Source organism: Zea mays, chromosome 9 (assembly GCF_902167145.1).
Source record: "Zea mays cultivar B73 chromosome 9, Zm-B73-REFERENCE-NAM-5.0, whole genome shotgun sequence".
Taxonomy (NCBI): domain Eukaryota; kingdom Viridiplantae; phylum Streptophyta; class Magnoliopsida; order Poales; family Poaceae; genus Zea; species Zea mays.
In genome coordinates this window covers 131,827,908-131,846,108 of record NC_050104.1, presented here as the reverse complement: position 1 = coordinate 131,846,108, position 18,201 = coordinate 131,827,908, and positions in this window count along the sequence as shown.

The following is an 18,201-nucleotide window of genomic DNA, read 5'->3' as shown; positions in this document are numbered from 1 at the left end:
ATCGGGCTGCCGGGGGAGTAGGGCGTCGGGGTCGGCGCGGCGCTGGCCGCCGACTCGGCGGAGGCGGCCGCCACGCCGGAGAAGGCCGCGGCCGAGGCGGCGGCCACGGCGCCCGTGGCGGCCGCGAAGGCGTCGGCGTTGTCGCCTCCGGGCGCCGCGCGGAGGAGGCCAGGCGGGACGCCTCCCGCGCAGACCGCCGCTGCGCCCGCAGCGCGGCGGCGAGGCGGGCGCCGTCGCGCCTCCGCAGCGCGGCGTGCGTCTCGGAGAGGACCTGCCTGAGCGCGACGAGCGAGTCGCGGAAGCTCCCGTGGAGGTCGGCCAGGAGGAGGAGGTCGTCCAGCAGCCGCTCCTCCGTCGCCCAGCGGTGCCCGTGCCGCCGCCGGAGCGCGTCGCGGGCCTGCGGGTGGTGGAGCAGGTCCGCGAGCCCCGCCAGGACGCGCCCGGCGCGGCCGGCGCCGTCCGCCACCCACGCCGGCCCCGTCCGCGCCGGCGCGTCGGCCCACGCCAGCAGCGCGCGCGCCGACTCGTGCAGCGCCGCCGCCAGCGGGTGCAGCCGCACGGGGAGGCTGCTGCTGGACCGCGCCCGCGCGTACGACAGCTTCCTGGTCCGCGCGCAGCCCAGCAGGAACGACGGCGCCACCGACTTCGGCGACGCCAGCGTGGTCAGCGTCCGACGGAACCCCACGGCCATCGCGTGCGTAGGTCTCTCTGCACTGCTTTTCTCCCTTCGCTTGCTCTGCTTTGGCTTGGACGGATGCGGTGGTGGTGAGCGGGGGAGGCCGCGAGGTGTTTTATAACACCGTCCTGCCGCGATCGTGACGTGGTAGGAGAGGCGAGCGGAGCTGAGCCCGCACGGACGGGCGTCGTTGGCTGTGCGAGTGGGTGAGTGGAACACGTTTGACCGAGGCGGCCGGCGGGGTTTGGCGTTTGCATCCTCAGATGTCGGATGATGGAGTTGGTTGGCTTGAGTCCGAAGAAAGATGCTTGCATTGCAAAGCCAGTTATCTTGCTGGAGAAGATACTGTCATACCGATACTTCTACAGTCCTAGTCACCTGTTCTACTGTAGACGGCTAGACCCTAGCTATGGATACAAACAAAAAAGAGTGCTGGAAACGGAAAAAAGGCACCAGCCTTGAGCAAGCTTGGGTTTACTGTTCGTGCCTGGTTGAGGGTTGCTTGCTGACTCGAAGCATAAACTTCAGTTTGATGACTTGTTAACTGAACCTAGATAGCTAAGGCCACGCTGTCCAGTACGTACGTGGACTGCTCTAGGATCACACATGAGAGAGAGAAAAAAAAACAAAAAAACTAAGAGACTATTTCCAACCATTCCCCTCATAAATCTCTCTATTCGTACCTCCCCTAACTATTCTTCCATTTATTTCTCCATCTCTCAAACCATTTCTCCTATTTAGCTCCCCCGTTACCCTCTAATTGAGCTATTTGCGTTTTATAAATAATTTTAGAGTTTTTAAAAAATATTACCATATCTGTAGTACAGTAATATGCATTGTTATGAGGTAAGTATACTAAAATGGGATCAATTTCGCAGTTAAAACACTCATTAAGTAAATGAGGGGAGATTAGAACTCTCTCGTACATGGGGTGGCCATGGCCTCGTCTCTCCCGCGAGGGTGGCACCGAGGGTGCACGGTTGGAGCGTTGGAGGGAGCACTGTTCACCGGATTGCGTCAGGGGAGTGAGCGGGAAGAGAGCCTGACATGTGCAGAGAATGTTGTACTGATGGATTGGTGACCAAGCAAAGTCATATAACATCAGTCTAAAAATCGCTTTATAATATTTCTACAACTTTCAAATGAGCACGCATTATAACACGTTTTGATTTTTTTTAGATATAGTGTTTTAATTATACATCTAATGTATATCTAAGCGCATACGTCTATAAGAATCTAAAACGTTTTATAATTTAGAATATAGATAGCATCATTTGAACCTTTATTCCGAATCAGTTGTCGTTCTCGCTTCTCAATACAATCTCTATCTCTATTTCTGTCTTCTGCATTACACATTTCCTACTACACTACTACGGACGTGGCCACGATTTTTCTTTAGGGTTGATTTAGTGATTAGGGATCTATAGGGAGGAATCCTCTTGCAATTCAATTTTGAATAGCAAGAAGATTTCTTCCCCTGAGGATCCCCGAGCACCAAATCAGCCCTTAGGGAACCAACTCAATATATAATTAATAGTTATAATAATATCAATAAATAGAACATATATATGTTATATAGGTATAGGGTCGTAGCTATAGATGACCAATAAGCACGAGGTCCGTGAGCTCGGCACGAAGCTCGATGTTAGGCTCGATCCGAGACCGACACGGTCTGGCCCGGCCCGGCACGAATAAGCGGACCGGGCTCGGACAGGAAACTAAGCACGGTGGACTGGCCTAACACGACCCGTTTACCTCTAAGCACATCAAGCCCGCTTTTTTGTACTAAACCGTGCTTACCGGCCCGCTTAGCCCGCTTTTTTTCGTGCTTACCGGACCGGGCTCCGACAGGGAAATAAGCCCGTGGGTTTAAATGGCCCGACCCGGTTTTCTAACTGTGCCTAACGGGTCGAATCCAAAATGAGCCAGGCTTCACCGGACCCGGGCCGGGCGACCCGTTTGGCCATCTCTAGACTTAACCAAGATTTTTCTTCGGGAGACCAACTCAATATATAATTAATAGTTGTAATGCCAATAAATAAAGCATGTATATGTTATATAATAATTGCTAGTTATAACAATTAACATATACATATGTATATCTAATAAATTTTAACTCATTACGAACTAATCTTTTTATTTGAACCGTGTATATACAAGTGTAAAGATTCTTTTGGTTAGGGGGGTCGTGGTTCCTTCCTGTGTACGGCATTGTTGTCCTTGTTTTGAGACGTCTTCCTCATCTAAAGGTCACATACATTTTTATGTTGCTCAAGAGCCAAAAGTTTCTTGTGACCTTGTGAAAGTCGCCTAGAGGGGGTGAATAGGCGGAATCTGAAAATTATAAACTTCAGCACAACTACAAGTCGGGGTTAGCGTTAGAAATATAATCGAGTCCGAAAGAGAGGGCAAAAACAAATCACAAGCAAATGAAGAGTGAGATGCGGTGATTTATTTTACCGAGGTTCGGTTCTTGCAAACCTACTCCCCGTTGAGGTGGTCACAAAGACCGGGTCTCTTTCAACCCTTTCTCTCTCTCAAACGGTCACTCAGACCGAGTGAGCTTCCTTCCTTGATTTCCCGGGTCACTTAGACCCCGCAAGGACCACCACACAATTGGTGTCTCTTGCTTCGCTTACAAGATTTTGAGAGTAAGAATGAGAGAAAGAAGAAAGCCAACCAAGCAACAAGAGCAACAAAAGAACACAAGTCGATCTCCTCACAAGTCCTAAAAACTAGACTTGAATCGGGGACTTTGATTTGATCGGAGGCTTTGATTTGTGTCTTGGAGTGTTGTGTATTGCTCTTGTATTGAATGAAATGTAGTGAATGCTTGGATGCCTTGAAGAGTGGTGGTTAGGGGGTATTTATAGCCCCAACCACCAATATAGCCGTTGGTGAAGGCTTCTGTCGTATGGCGCACCAGACAGACTGGTGCGCCATCGGACACTGTCCGGTGCGCCAGCCACGTCACCAGGCCGTTAGGTTCCGACCGTTGAAGCTCTGACAATTGGGGCCACCGAACAGTCCGGTGGTGCACCGGACAGGTCCTGTAGACTGTCCGGTGCACCTTCTGGCGCCTGCTCTGACTTCTGCGCGCGCAAGCGCGCACTGTAGCGCATTTAATGTTCTTTGCAGACGACCGTTGGCGCGAAGTAGTCGTTGCTCCGCTGGCACACCGAACAGTCTGGTGTTGCACCGGACAGTCCGTTGAATTATAGCGGAGCGACCTTCCAAATTCCCGAAGCTGGCAAGTTCAGAGTCATTCCTCCCTGGTGTACCGGACACTGTCCGGTGGCACACCGGACAGTCCGGTGCGCCAGACCAGAGCTGCCTTCGGTATACTTTGTTCCTTTGTTTTAAACCCTTTATTTTGACTTTGTATTGATTTGTTGTGAACCTTTGACACCTGTAGAACTCATAATCTAGAGCAAACTAGTTAGTCCAATAATTTGTGTTGGGTAATTCAACCACCAAAATTCATATAGGAAAAGGTTTGACCCTATTTCCCTTTCAATCTCCCCCTTTTTGTGATTGATGCCAACACAAACCAAAGCAAATATAAAAGTGCTGAATTGAACTAGTTTGCATAAGGTAAGTGCAAAGGTTGCTTGGAATTGAAACCAATAAACTTATTTCAATAGATGTGCATGGATGGTTTTCTTATTTAAAATTTTGGACCTCATTTGCACCACGGGTTTTATTTTTGCAAATCCTTTGTAAAATTCTTTTTAAAAACCTTTTGCAAATAGTCAAAGGTACATGAATAAGATTGAAATAAGCATTTTCAAGATTTGAAATTTTCTCCTCCTGTTTCAAATGCTTTTCCTTTGACTTAAACAAAACACCTCCTAAATAAAATTCTCCTCTTAGTGTTCAAGAGGGTTTTGCAAGTTTTGAAGATACTACTTTCTCCCCCTTTTGAACACAATAAGATATCAATTTGAAAAACTTTATTTTTAAAATTCGGTGTTGGTGCGGTCCTTTTGCTTTGGGCTCATACTTTCTCCTCCTTTGGCATTAATCACCAAAAACGGATACTTGTGAGTGAAATATAAGCCCTTATACTTTCTCCCCAATGGCAAATAAATAGAGATGAGTGAAGATTATACCAAAGTGGAGAATGATGCGGAGTACCGGCAAATATCGATGGAGTTTAGTGGAAGCGCCTTCTTTGCCGAATACTTCATTTCCCTTTCAATTCTATGACTAAGCATAATAATTCACTTGAAAACACATTAGTCATAGACATAAAAGAGATATGATCAAAGGTATATAGATGAGCTATGTGTGCAAAGAATCAATCAAAATTCCTAGAATCAAGAATATTTAGCTCATTCCTAAGTTTGGTAAAGGTTTTCTCATCTAGTGGCTTGGTAAAGATATCGGCCAATTGATCTTTGGTGTTTATATAGGCTATCTCGATATCCGCCTTTTGTTGGTGATCTCTTAAAAAGTGATACCGAATGGCTATGTGCTTAGTGCGGCTGTGTTCAACGGGATTATCCGCCATGCGGATTGCACTCTCATTATCACATAGGAGAGGGACTTTGCTAAACTTGTAGCCATAGTCCCTAAGGGTTTGCCTCATCCAAAGCAATTGCACACAACAATGACCTGCGACAATGTACTCGGCTTCGGCGGTAGAAAGAGCTAATGAGTTTTGTTTCTTTGAAGCTCAAGACACCAGGGATCTCCCTAGAAACTGACAAGTCCCTGATGTGCTCTTCCTATCAATCTTACACCCTGCCCAGTCAGCATCTGAATATCCTAATAAATCAAAAGAGGACCCCTTGGGGTACCAAAGACCAAACTTAGGTGTTTGAACTAAATATCTCAAGATTCGCTTCACGGCCCTAAGGTGAACTTCCTTAGGGTCGGCTTGGAACCTTGCACACATGCATACAGAAAGCATAATGTCCAGTCGAGATGCACATAAATAGAGTAAGGATCCTATCATCGACCGGTATACCTTTTGATCTACGGATTTACCTCCCTAGTCGAGGTCGAGATGCCCATTGGTTCCCATGGGTGTCTTGATGGGTTTGGCATCCTTCATCCCAAACTTGGTGAGAATGTCTTTAATGTACTTCGTTTGGCTAATGAAGGTGCCCTCTTTGAGTTGCTTTACTTGAAATTCTAGAAAATACTTCAACTCCCCCATCATAGACATCTCGAATTTTTGAATCATGATCCTACTAAACTCTTCACAAATATATTTGTTAGTAAACCCAAATATTATATCATAAACATAAATTTGGCATACAAATAAATCATTTTCAATTATTTTAGTAAAGAGAGTAGGATCAGCTTTGCCGACTTTGAAGCCATTAGTGATAAGAAAATCTCTTAGGTATTCATACCATGCTCTTGGGGCTTGCTTGAGCCCATAAAGCGCCTTAGAGAGTTTATACACGTGGTTAGGATACTCACTATCTTCAAAGCCGGGAGGTTGCTCAACATAGACCTCTTCCTTGATTGGTCCATTGAGGAAGGCACTCTTCACGTCCATTTGATAAAGCTTAAAGCCATGGTAAATAGCATAGGCAAGTAATATACGAATTGACTCAAGCCTAGCTACGGGTGTATAGGTTTCACCAAAATCCAAACCTTCGACTTGTGAATATCCTTTAGCCACAAGTCGTGCCTTGTTCCTTGTCACCACACCATGCTCATCTTGTTTGTTGCGGAAGACCCACTTGGTTCCTACAACTTTTCAGTTAGGACGTGGAACTAAATGTCATACCTTATTCCTTATGAAATTGTTAAGCTCCTCTTTCATCGCCAACACCCAATCCGAATCTTGAAGTGCTTCCTCTACCCTGTGTGGCTCAATAGAGGAAACAAAAGAGTAGTGTTTATAAAAATGAGCAACACGAGATCGAGTAGTTACCCCCTTATGAATATCTCCTAGGATGGTGTTCACGGGGTGATCTCGTTGGATTGCTTGGTGAACTCTTGGGTGTGGCGGCCTTGGATCTTGTTCATCCTCCTTGTCTTGATCATTTGTATCTCCCCCTTGATCATTGTCGTCCTCTTGAGGTGGCTCATCTTCTTGATCTTCTCCTTCATCATCTTTAGCCTCATCCTCATCTTGAGTTGGTGGAGATGCTTGCATGGAGGAGGATGGTTGATCTTGTGCTTGTGGAGGCTCTTCGGATTCCTTAGGACACACATCCCCAATAGACATGTTCCTTAGCGCTATGCATGGAGCCTCTTCATCATCTAGTTCATCAAGATCAACTTGCTCTACTTAAGAGCCGTTGGTCTCATCAAACACAATGTCACATGAGACCTCAACTAGTTCAGTGGACTTGTTAAAGACTCTATATGCCATTGTGTTTGAGTCATAACCAAGTAAAAAGCCTTCTACAACCTTAGGAGCAAATTTAGATTTTCTACCTCTTTTAACAAGAATAAAGCATTTGCTACCAAAGACTCTAAAATATGAAACATTGGCCTTTTTACCGGTGAGGAGTTCATATGATGTCTTCTTGAGGATTCGGTGAAGATATAACCGGTTGATGGCGTAGCAAGCGGTGTTGACGGCCTCGGCCTAAAACCGATCCGAAGTCTTGTACTCATCAAGCATGGTCCTTGCCATGTCCAATAGTGTTCTATTCTTCCTCTCCACTACACCATTTTGTTGTGGCGTGTAGGGAGAAGAGAACTCATGCTTGATGCCCTCCTCCTCAAGAAAGCCTTCAATTTGAGAGTTCTTGAACTCCGTCCCGTTGTCGCTTCTTATTTTCTTGATCCTCAAGTCGAACTCATTTTGAGCCTGTCTCAAGAATCCTTTCAAAGTCTCTTGGTTTGAGATTTTTCCTGCAAGAAGAATACCCAAGTGAAGCGAGAATAATCATCCACAATAACTAGACAGTACTTACTCCCGCCTATGCTTATGTAAGCAATCATGCCGAATAGGTCAATGTGGAGGAGCTCGAGTGGCCTGTCAGTCGTCATGATGTTCTTGTGTGGATGATGAACACCAGCTTGCTTCCCTGCTTGACATGCGCTACACATCCTGTCTTTCTCAAAGTGAACATTGGTTAGTCCCAAAATGTGCTCTCCCTTTAGAAGCTTGTGAAGATTCTTCATCCCAACATGGGCTAGTCGGCGGTGCCAGAGCCAACCCATGTTAGTCTTAGCAATTAAGCAAGTATCGAGTTCAGCTCTATTGAAATCAACTAAGTATAGCTGACCCTCTAATACTACCTTAAAAGCTACTGAATCATCACTTCTTCTAAAGACAGTAACACCTGTATCCGTAAAAAGACAGTTGTAACTGAAAGCCGCCTAGAGGGGGGGTGAATAGGGCGAAACTGAAATTTACAAAGTTAATCACAACTACAAGCCGGGTTAGCGTTAGAAATATAATGCGAGTCCGAGAGAGGGCGTAAAAACAAATCGCAAGCGAATAAAGAAGTGAGACACAAGGATTTGTTTTACCGAGGTTCGGTTCTCTCAAACCTACTCCCCGTTGAGGTGGTCACAAAGACCGAGTCTCTTTCAACCCTTTCCCTCTCTCAAACGGTCCCTTGGACCGAGTGAGCTTCTCTTCTCAATCAAACGGGAACCAAACTTCCCCGCAAGGACCACCACACAATTGGTGTCTCTTGCATTGATTACAATTTGAGATGATCGCAAGAAAGAATGAGAAAAAGAAGCGATCTAAGCGCAAGAGCTCAAATGAACACAACAATCACTCTCTCTAATCACTAAAGCTTTGAGTGGAATTGGGAGAGGATTTGATCTCTTTGGTGTGTCTAGAATTGAATGCTAGAGCTCTTGTAAGTAGTTAGAAGGTGGAAAACTTGGATCACTTGAATGTGGGGTGGTTGGGGGTATTTATAACCCCAACCACCAAAAGTGGCCGTTGGGAGGCTGTCTGTCGCATGGCGCAACGGACAGTCCGGTGCGCCACCGGACACTGTCCGATGCGCCAGCCACGTCACCTGGCTGATGGGTTCCGACCGTTGGAGCTCTGTCTTGTGGGCCCGCCTGGCTGTCCGGTGTACCACCCGCGCGTGCTCTGCTCCTCTGCGCGTGCTGGCGCGCATTTAATGCGTTGCAGTCGACCGTTGTGCGCAAAGTAGCCGTTGCTCCGCTGGCTCACCGGACAGTCCGGTGTTACACTGGACAGTTTGGTGAATTTTAGCGGAGCGAATTCCCGAAGCTGGCGAGTTCAAAGTCGCTCTCCCCTGGGGCACCGGACACTGTCCAGTGGAGCACCGGACAGTCCGGTGAATTATAGCGAAGCGCCTCTGAGTTTTCCCGAAGGTGAAGAGTTCAGCTTGTAGTCCCCTCGTGCACCGGACACTGTCCGGTGGCTCACCGGACAGTCCGGTGCGCCAGACTAGGGCAGCCTTCGGTTGACCTTTGCTCTCTTTGTTTGAACCCATTCTTGGTCTTTTTATTGACTTTTTGTGAACCTTTGGCACCTGTAGAACTTACAGACTAGAGCAAACTAGTTAGTCCAATTATTTGTGTTGGGCAATTCAACCACCAAAATCAATTAGGAAATAGGTGTAAGCCTAATTCCCTTTCAATCTCCCCCTTTTTGGTGATTGATGCCAACACAAACCAAAGCAAGTATAGAAGTGCATAATTGAACTAGTTTGCATATTTGTAAGTGCAAAGGTTACTTATAATTGAGCCAATAGAAATTCATAAGATATGCATGGATTGTTTCTTTATAATTTTAACATTTTGGACCACGCTTGCACCACAAGTTTTGTTTTTGCAAAGTTTTTGGAAAATCTTTTCAAAGTCATTTTGCAACTATGTAAGGAAAATGGACCCCGGGCCATTTGGCTAATTGAGTTTTGGTGTTTGATGAACAACACAATCCGTGAACTAATAAGTTTTCTAGTGTTTGTGTTTGTAGTTCACAGGATGTAAGATTTACTTGGACTAAGGAATTGAGGAAAGCAACACCTCAAAAGAAGACATTAAGAAGATCCAAGAAAAGTCCAAGTGTGCTGCTACGGACTGTCTGGTGCCCACACGCCGGACTGTCCGGTGCACCATGGAACTCCAGCCCAACGGCTAGTTCCAGGTGGCACTCGGAGAGAAGACCACCGGACTGTCCGGTGTGAGCACCAGACTGTCCAGTGTGGAAAAGCCTGTGGCGCCAACGGTCACCTGCTCTGACAGGGCAACGGCTAGGCGCACCGGACAGGCTACAGTGCGCTGTCCGGTGCACCACCGGACTGTCCGGTGTGCCGCAGAGAACTGCAGCTTTTCTCCAACGGCTATTTTGGAGTTGGGGCCTATATATACATCACCCAACCGGCCATTTGGTGGTGTGGGAGCCCAAGCAACATACCAAGACACATAGTGCATATTTCCAAGAGCTCAAACACCCAAGTGCTTAATAGAATCACTCGGTGATTAGCGTAGGTGCTTTGCGAAGTGCTTAGGTTAGTTAGACCGCTTTAGCGCTTGCTCTAGGTGAACCCTAGTTAGTTGAGTGAGTTTTGTAAAACCACACAACCCCTCGGCTCTTGCGTGAGTCATTGTAATTGTACCGAGTGGGGCGAGAGTCTTGCGAGACCGTGACAACCGCGTTTGTGTCACGGCCGCCACAGTGTACCGGAGGGAACGAGGCCTGCGACGTTTCGGTCGGAAGCTCGATAGTGGAGACGGCGGGGAGCGTCCGAGAGGAGCCGGAAGCGGAGCACCACTTGCGCGTGGAGAAGGCCCGCGGCTCTCTACGGAGTTACTCGACCGTGGTGCTTGGCCCTCGCGTGGGCTTCCCTTTGCGTAGGGGCACCAACGAGGATTAGTCGGGACCTTGCATGGTTCCGGATACCTCGGTAAAAATACCGGCGTCATCCACGAGAGTTTGCTTCTCTACTTTGCTCTTTAAGTTTCCACATTTATATTAATCATTTAAGTTTCAATCTTATATTCATACTTATTTAGTGTAGATTGAAACTTAGCCTTTTGCGGTATAGATAGAAACACTTAGACAAAACCTAGATTGCACTCTCTAGTTTGATTATTTGCATAGGTTTTGCTCTAGGGATTTAATTGTGGCCTAGTTTAGTAAAAGTTTTAGAAGTCCTAATTCACCCCCCTCTTAAGCGTCACCCGTTTCCTACAAGTGGTATCAGAGCCCGGTTTGGCTCGTTTGAAACACTTTAGCTTCACCGCTAAAAGAGCCGATGCCTTTTAGAGGAAGGGATGGATACCCATAGGCCACCACACTTTGACGGTACTAACTTCCCATATTATAGTGCTAGAATGGCCTGTTACCTAGAGGCCGTTGATCTAGGTGTTTGGAGAGTCACTCGTGACGGGATGAAACCCCTCAAGAATCCCGAGAAACCCACCACGAGTGAGGAAAAAGAAATTCATTTAAATGCTAGAGCCAAAAATTGCTTGTATGAATCTCTTAGCATGGATATTTTTAATCAAGTATTTACCTTGAAAACTGCTAATGAGATTTGGCTAAAATTGCATGAGCTCCATGACGGCACATCCAATGTCCGTGAGCAAAAATATTGCCTAGTCTTAAATGAGTATAATTCTTTTGCTATGAAAGATGATGAGCTTGTTAGAGACATGTATTCTCGTTTGAATCTAATTATCAATGAGCTCAATTCGATTGGCATTAATAAGCTAGGTGATGCGGACATTGTGAGGAAGATTATCTCCCTGCTACCACAACAAAGATATGGGAGCATCATCACCATCCTTCACAACATGGAGGACTTGAGCAACATGACCCTGACCATTGTGATTGGGAAAATCGTGGCTTTTGAGATGTCGCGAAAAATGTGTCGGGGAGAGGAGCCAACTTCCTCAAGACCATATGCTTTTGCATGTGATGAAAGGAAGGGCAAAAAGAAGGCTCCCACTCCAAGTTCCTCAAGTGAAGAAGAGGAAGAAGAAGAAAGTGATGATGATGAAGATAATCAACCATGCACATCATCCTCCGAGGACGAAGAAACAATCCGACGCGTTGGAAAGGTAATGAGGATGATTCGCAAGATTAATCTAATGGGTGTGCCCCTGCAGGTCGAGGTTCTTCTCTTTAACATTGATAGGAAAAAGCAAAGGAAGAGAGGATGCTTTGCATGTGGGGGAGAAGGGCCACTTCAGGGACAACTGTCCAAATATGGCCAAACCCAAAAAGGAGAGGAGCAAAGGCAAGGCGCTAACAAGTGTTAGAACTTGGGATGATTCTTCAAGTGAAGATGAACATCCAAGGACGCGCAGCCACCGGTCCTCATCACGCTCATCACGGTCATCACACAAATGCCTTATGGCAAGAGGTAACAAAAGCATTCCATCCTCTAGTGATGAAAGTAGTAGTGATAATGAAGGTGAGGGAAAGCCCTCTCTAGATGAGCTTGCGGAAGCCGTAGAATTTTTTCAGGATGTTTGCACTAAGCAAAAAGCTCAACTTAAAACTTTGAAAAATAAGTTGGTTAGCTTTCAAAATGATTACAAAGGTTTGCTAGAAAAATTTGAAACTTTTGCAAACCTAAATAGTGAGCTATCAACTAAAATTGAGCTATTAGAATATAGTGCTCCATCCATTGCTACCGATGATAGCCTTACTAAAAAGAATGAAAAACTTAAGGCTAAGTTAGCTAGCTCCCAAGAAGCTATTGAAAATTTGCTAGAGAAAATGGAAATTCTTAGCATACATAATAATGAGCTAACTACTAAGCTAGAAAACATTGGTAGCACCCCAGCAACATCTTTAGTTGAAATACCTGAAATAATTAAGAAAGATGCTTCTACTTCCTGCTTTGATTTAATTGATGATTCTAACCCCTGCAACCAAGTCGTTGTTGAGAATATTGTTGTAGAGACATGTTCGGATGAGGTTGCAAAGGAAAATGAACAATTAAAGCAAGAAGTGGCTCGCCCTGGCAAGGCTTTGTATGACAAGAAAGGCAAAGCCAAACAAATCCGACCTCCACAGGATAACACCACTGTGGGAGTGAACAAGCCTATGGAGGGAGAAACTGTGATTTGTAGGCTATGCCACATGGAAGGCCACAAATCTTTCCAATGCAAGGCGATGACCGGGGATAAACAAAGGCAAAAGCTCAAGCAAAAGCCATCAAGCAAAATCTCCAACACCTACATAAAAAAGGTGAACAAAAAGGATGCTACACCATATTTGATCAAGAAGAAAAAGAATGGAAAGGTGATAGCAATCAAGGCCAACAAGCAAGCCAACAAAGGAAAGGGGGCCAAACGCATCTGGGTGCCAAAGGAAATAATTTCAACCATGAAAAGCACCAAGAAGGTTTGGATCCCGAAAGGGAAGTGAGTGGACCGAAGGTCTTCGGGAAATTTGGAGACTTGACAAAGTTGGGATGTATATCATGGGATACATCATATTGGATTAAGTTTATTGCCAAGTGGGTTAATGAAAATTTTGGACCCAAATTTCCCACCCATGACTAAGGTAACTAGATTTTTTGTATCTCTTATTTTTAGATATGTGTATCTATTTATCTTGTATCTAGGTTACCTTTCGTGCCTAGTATTACATTTGTTATTTACTTTTGAATCATGCATACTAGGTAAATCATATGGTAGGATTGCTTGCTTTAAAATTCATATACTTAAGCAAACCTACATGGCTTAAAATGTTTACTTAAGCACGACACATAGCTTCTATATTACTCCATAGTAAATGATGCATCAATTGAAAATTTTGATTTCTACAAGTTGTATCATTTAACTTATATGTGCCAAAGTTTGGATTGTAGATAATTTGCCCCTCTTGATATCAAATCAAAGTGCAAGTCTCCTACAAGTATTCAAAACTTGTATGCACACCTTCAGGGGAAGGTTACTCTATAATCTAATACTTTGAGACTAACACCTTTTTAAGTCTATTTCATGTGATAGTCTCATTGTAAGGAAAATAAGGTCCCCGGAGAAAGACAACAATCTTCCACTGCAAAATCTCCAAGAACTCTCATGTCTCTCAAGCTCGCCATTGACCTTCAATTGGTATCTTTTGAGGCTACATCTAGTATCATTTACATGTCTTCTCCAATGTTTGATTAGACTATATTTCATATCACATGCTTCCTTGTTGCTAAAAATGCATAAGTAGTTAACTCATATTCTGTTACCTATGCATAAGGGAAGTTAGTCTATTCAAATCATGTCTTGCCGCTCTAATTTTCACATGCTTTTTCCTAAGTATAGGATCTCTGTCAGGGGGAGTATTTCTTCATCTCTAAAAAGGGGGAGAAACTTCTTTCTAAAGAGAACACTCGTTTAGGGGGAGTAATCTTTTCAACTGCTACCATACATGTGGTTTAATTTAGCATCCTTCTAGTGGTATCACCTAAAAAAAATTCTTGATGAGGGCAAGCCTTTATTTACTTCCTACATGCTTTTAATGTCTTCCTTTTCGGTGGTTGATGCCAAAGGGGGAGAAGTTTGGGGACCAAAGCAATGAAAACAATATCAAACACCAAACACCACCAATTTAAAATTTTGTATCTACAAATGGTTTTTCAAGTGGTTTTGGTTATTTGGTCCTAAAATAGGAAGTAAGTGAATTATGGAGTTAGGAGGAGACTTAAGTCCATAATATCACTTTGTGGGGACAATCATGCATCCTAGCAAGTAGATTGCATATTTTCATTCAAATATTTGTATTATTTGCTTGCTTTGGTTGTGTTGTCATCAATCACCAAAAAGGGGGAGATTGTAAGGAAAATGGACCCCGGGCTATTTGGCTAATTGAGTTTTGGTGTTTGATGAACAACACAATCCGTGAACTAATAAGTTTTCTAGTGTTTGAGTTTGTAGTTCACAGGATGTAAGATTTACTTGGACTAAGGAATTGAGGAAAGCAACACCTCAAAAGAAGACATTAAGAAGATCCAAGAAAAGTCCAAGTGTGCTGCTACGGACTGTCTGTGCGAAGGCGCACCGGACTGTCCGATGCCCACACGCCGGACTGTCCAGTGCACCAGGGAACTCCATCCCAACGACTAGTTCCAGGTGGCACTCGGAGAGAAGACCACCGGACTGTCCGGTGTGAGCACCAGACTGTCCAGTGTGGAAAAGCCTACGACGCCAACGGTCACCTGCTCTGACAGGGCAACGGCTAGGCGCACCGGACAGGCTACAGTGCGTTGTCCGGTGCACCACTGGACTGTCCGGTGTGCCGCAGAGAACTGCAGCTTTTCTCCAACGGCTATTTTGGAGTTGGGGCCTATATATACATCACCCAATCAACCATTTGGTGGTGTGGGAGCACAAGCAACATACCAAGACACATAGTGCATATTTCCAAGAGCTCAAACACCCAAGTGCTTAATAGAATCACTCGGTGATTAGCGTAGGTGCTTTGCGAAGTGCTTAGGTTAGTTAGACCGCTTTAGCGCTTGCTCTAGGTGAACCCTAGTTAGTTGAGTGAGTTTTGTAAAACCACACAACCCCTCGGCTCTTGCGTGAGTCGTTGTAATTGTACCGAGTGGGGCGAGAGTCTTGCGAGACCGTGACAACCGCGTTTGTGTCACGGCCGCCACCGTGTACCGGAGGGAACGACGTCCGCGGCGTTTCGGCTGGAAGCTCGATAGTGGAGACGGCGGGGAGCGTCCGAGAGGAGCCGGAAGCGGAGCACCACTTGCGCGTGGAGAAGGCCCACGACTCTCTACGGAGTTACTCGACCGTGGTGCTTGGCCCTCGCGTGGGCTTCCCTTTGCGTAGGGGCAACTACGAGGATTAGTTGGGACCTTGCATGGTTCCGGATACCTTGGTAAAAATACCGGCGTCATCCACGAGAGTTTGCTTCTCTACTTTGCTCTTTAAGTTTCCACATTTATATTAAGCATTTAAGTTTCAATCTTATATTCATACTTATTTAGTGTAGATTGAAACTTAGCCTTTTGCGGTAGAGATAGCAACACTTAGACAAAACTTAGATTGCACTCTCTAGTTTGATTATTTGCATAGGTTTTGCTCTAGGGATTTAATTGTGGCCTAGTTTAGTAAAAGTTTTAGAAGTCCTAATTCACTCCCCCTCTTAGGCGTCACCCGTTTCCTACAAACTAGTCAAAGGTAAATGAATAAGATTTTTGAGAAGCATTTATAAGATTTGAAAATTTCTCCCTTGTTTCAAATGCTTTTCCTTTGACTAAACAAAACTCCCCCTCAATAAAAACCTCCTCTTAGTGTTCAAGAGGGGTTTAAGATATCAATCTTGAATATACTACTTTCTCTCCCTTTTGAACACAATAAGATACCAATTTGAAAATCATGAGTTTTTAAAATTAGGTGGTGGTGCGGTCCTTTTGCTTTGGGCCAATACTTTCTCCCCCTTTGGCATGAATCGCCAAAAACAGATACTTAGAGTGAAATATAGGCCCTTTGGAACTACTTTCTCCCCCTTTGGCAAACAATAATATGAGTGAAGATTATACCAAAGTTGGAGAGTTGCTCGGAGCGACGGCGAAGAATGAGTTAATGGAGTGGAGTGGAAGCCTTTGTCTTCGCCGAAGACTCCAATTCCCTTTCAATACACCTATGACTTGGTTTGAAATATACTTGAAAACACATTAATCATAGTATATAAAAGAGACATGATCAAAGGTAGAGTAATGAGCTATGTATGCAAGACATCAAAAGAAATTCCTAGAATCAAGAATATTTAGCTCATGCCTAAGTTTGTTAAAAGTTTGTTCGTCTAATGGCTTGGTAAAGATATCGGCTAATTGATCTTTAGTATTAATGTGTGCAATCTCGATATCTCCCTTTTGTTGGTGATCCCTTAAGAAGTGATACCGAATGGCTATGTGTTTAGTGCAGCTATGCTCAACGGGATTATCCGCCATGCGGATTGCACTCTCATTATCACATAGAAGAGGAACTTTGGTTAATTTGTAACCATAGTCCCTAAGGGTTTGCCTCATCCAAAGCAGTTGCGCGCAACAATGGCCTGCGACAATGTACTCGGCTTTGGCGGTAGATAGAGCTACGGAATTTTGCTTCTTTGAAGCCCAAGACACCAGGGATCTTCCCAAGAACTGGCAAGTCCCCGATGTGCTCTTTCTATTAATTTTACACCCTGCCCAATTGGCATCCGAATAACCAATTAAATCAAATGTGGATCCTCTAGGATACCAAAGCCCAAACTTAGGAGTATAAGCCAAATATCTCAAGATTCGTTTTACGGCCGTAAGGTGAGCTTCCTTAGGGTCGGCTTGGAATCTTGCACACATGCATACGGAAAGCATAATGTCCGGTCGAGATGCACATAAATAGAGTAATGAACCTATCATCGACCGGTATACCTTTTGATCTACGGATTTACCTCCCGTGTCGAGGTCGAGATGCCCATTGGTTCCCATGAGTGTCTTGATGGGCTTGACATCCTTCATCCCAAACTTGTTTAGAATATCTTGAGTATACTTCGTTTGGCTAATGAAGGTACCCTCTTGGAGTTGCTTCACTTGAAATCCTAAGAAATACTTCAACTCCCCCATCATTGACATCTCAAATTTCTGTGTCATGATCCTACTAAATTCTTCACATGTAGATTCGTTAGTAGACCCAAATATAATATCATCAACATAAATTTGGCATACAAACAAATCATTGTCAATAGTTTTAGTGAATAGAGTAGGATCGGCCTTTCCGACTTTGAAGCCATTAGCAATAAGGAAATCTCTTAGGCATTCATACCATGCTCTAGGGGCTTGCTTGAGCCCATAAAGCGCCTTAGAGAGCCTATAGACATGGTTAGGATACTCACTGTCTTCAAAGCCGGGAGGTTGCTCAATATAGACCTCCTCCTTGATTGGTCCGTTGAGGAAGGCACTCTTCACGTCCATTTGATAAAGCTTGAAGCCATGGTAAGTAGCATAGGCTAATAATATGCGAATTGACTCAAGCCTAGCTACGGGTGCATAGGTTTCACCAAAATCCAAACCTTCGACTTGGGAGTATCCCTTGGCCACAAGTCGAGCTTTGTTCCTTGTCACCACACCATGCTCATCTTGCTTGTTGCGGAAGACCCATTTGGTTCCTACAACATTTTGATTAGGACGTGGAACTAAATGCCATACCTCGTTCCTAGTGAAGTTGTTGAGCTCCTCTTGCATTGCCACCACCCAATCCAAATCTTGAAGTGCTTCCTCTACCCTATGTGGCTCAATGGAGGAAACAAAAGAGTAATGCTCACAAAAATGTGCAACACGAGATCTGGTTACCCCCTTATGAATGTCGCTGAGGATGGTGTCGACGGGGTGATCTCGTTGGATTGCTTGGTGGACTCTTGGGTGTGGCGGTCTTGGTTCTTCATCCTCCTTGTCTTGATCAATTGCATCTCCCCCTTGATTATTGCCGTCATCTTGAGGTGGCTCATCTTTTTGATCTTCTCCTTCATCAACTTGAGCCTCATCCTCATTTTGAGTTGTTGGAGATGCTTGCATGGAGGAAGATGGTTGATCTTGTGCATTTGGAGGCCCTTCGGATTCCTTAGGACACACATGCCCAATGGACATGTTCCTTAGTGCGACGCACGGAGC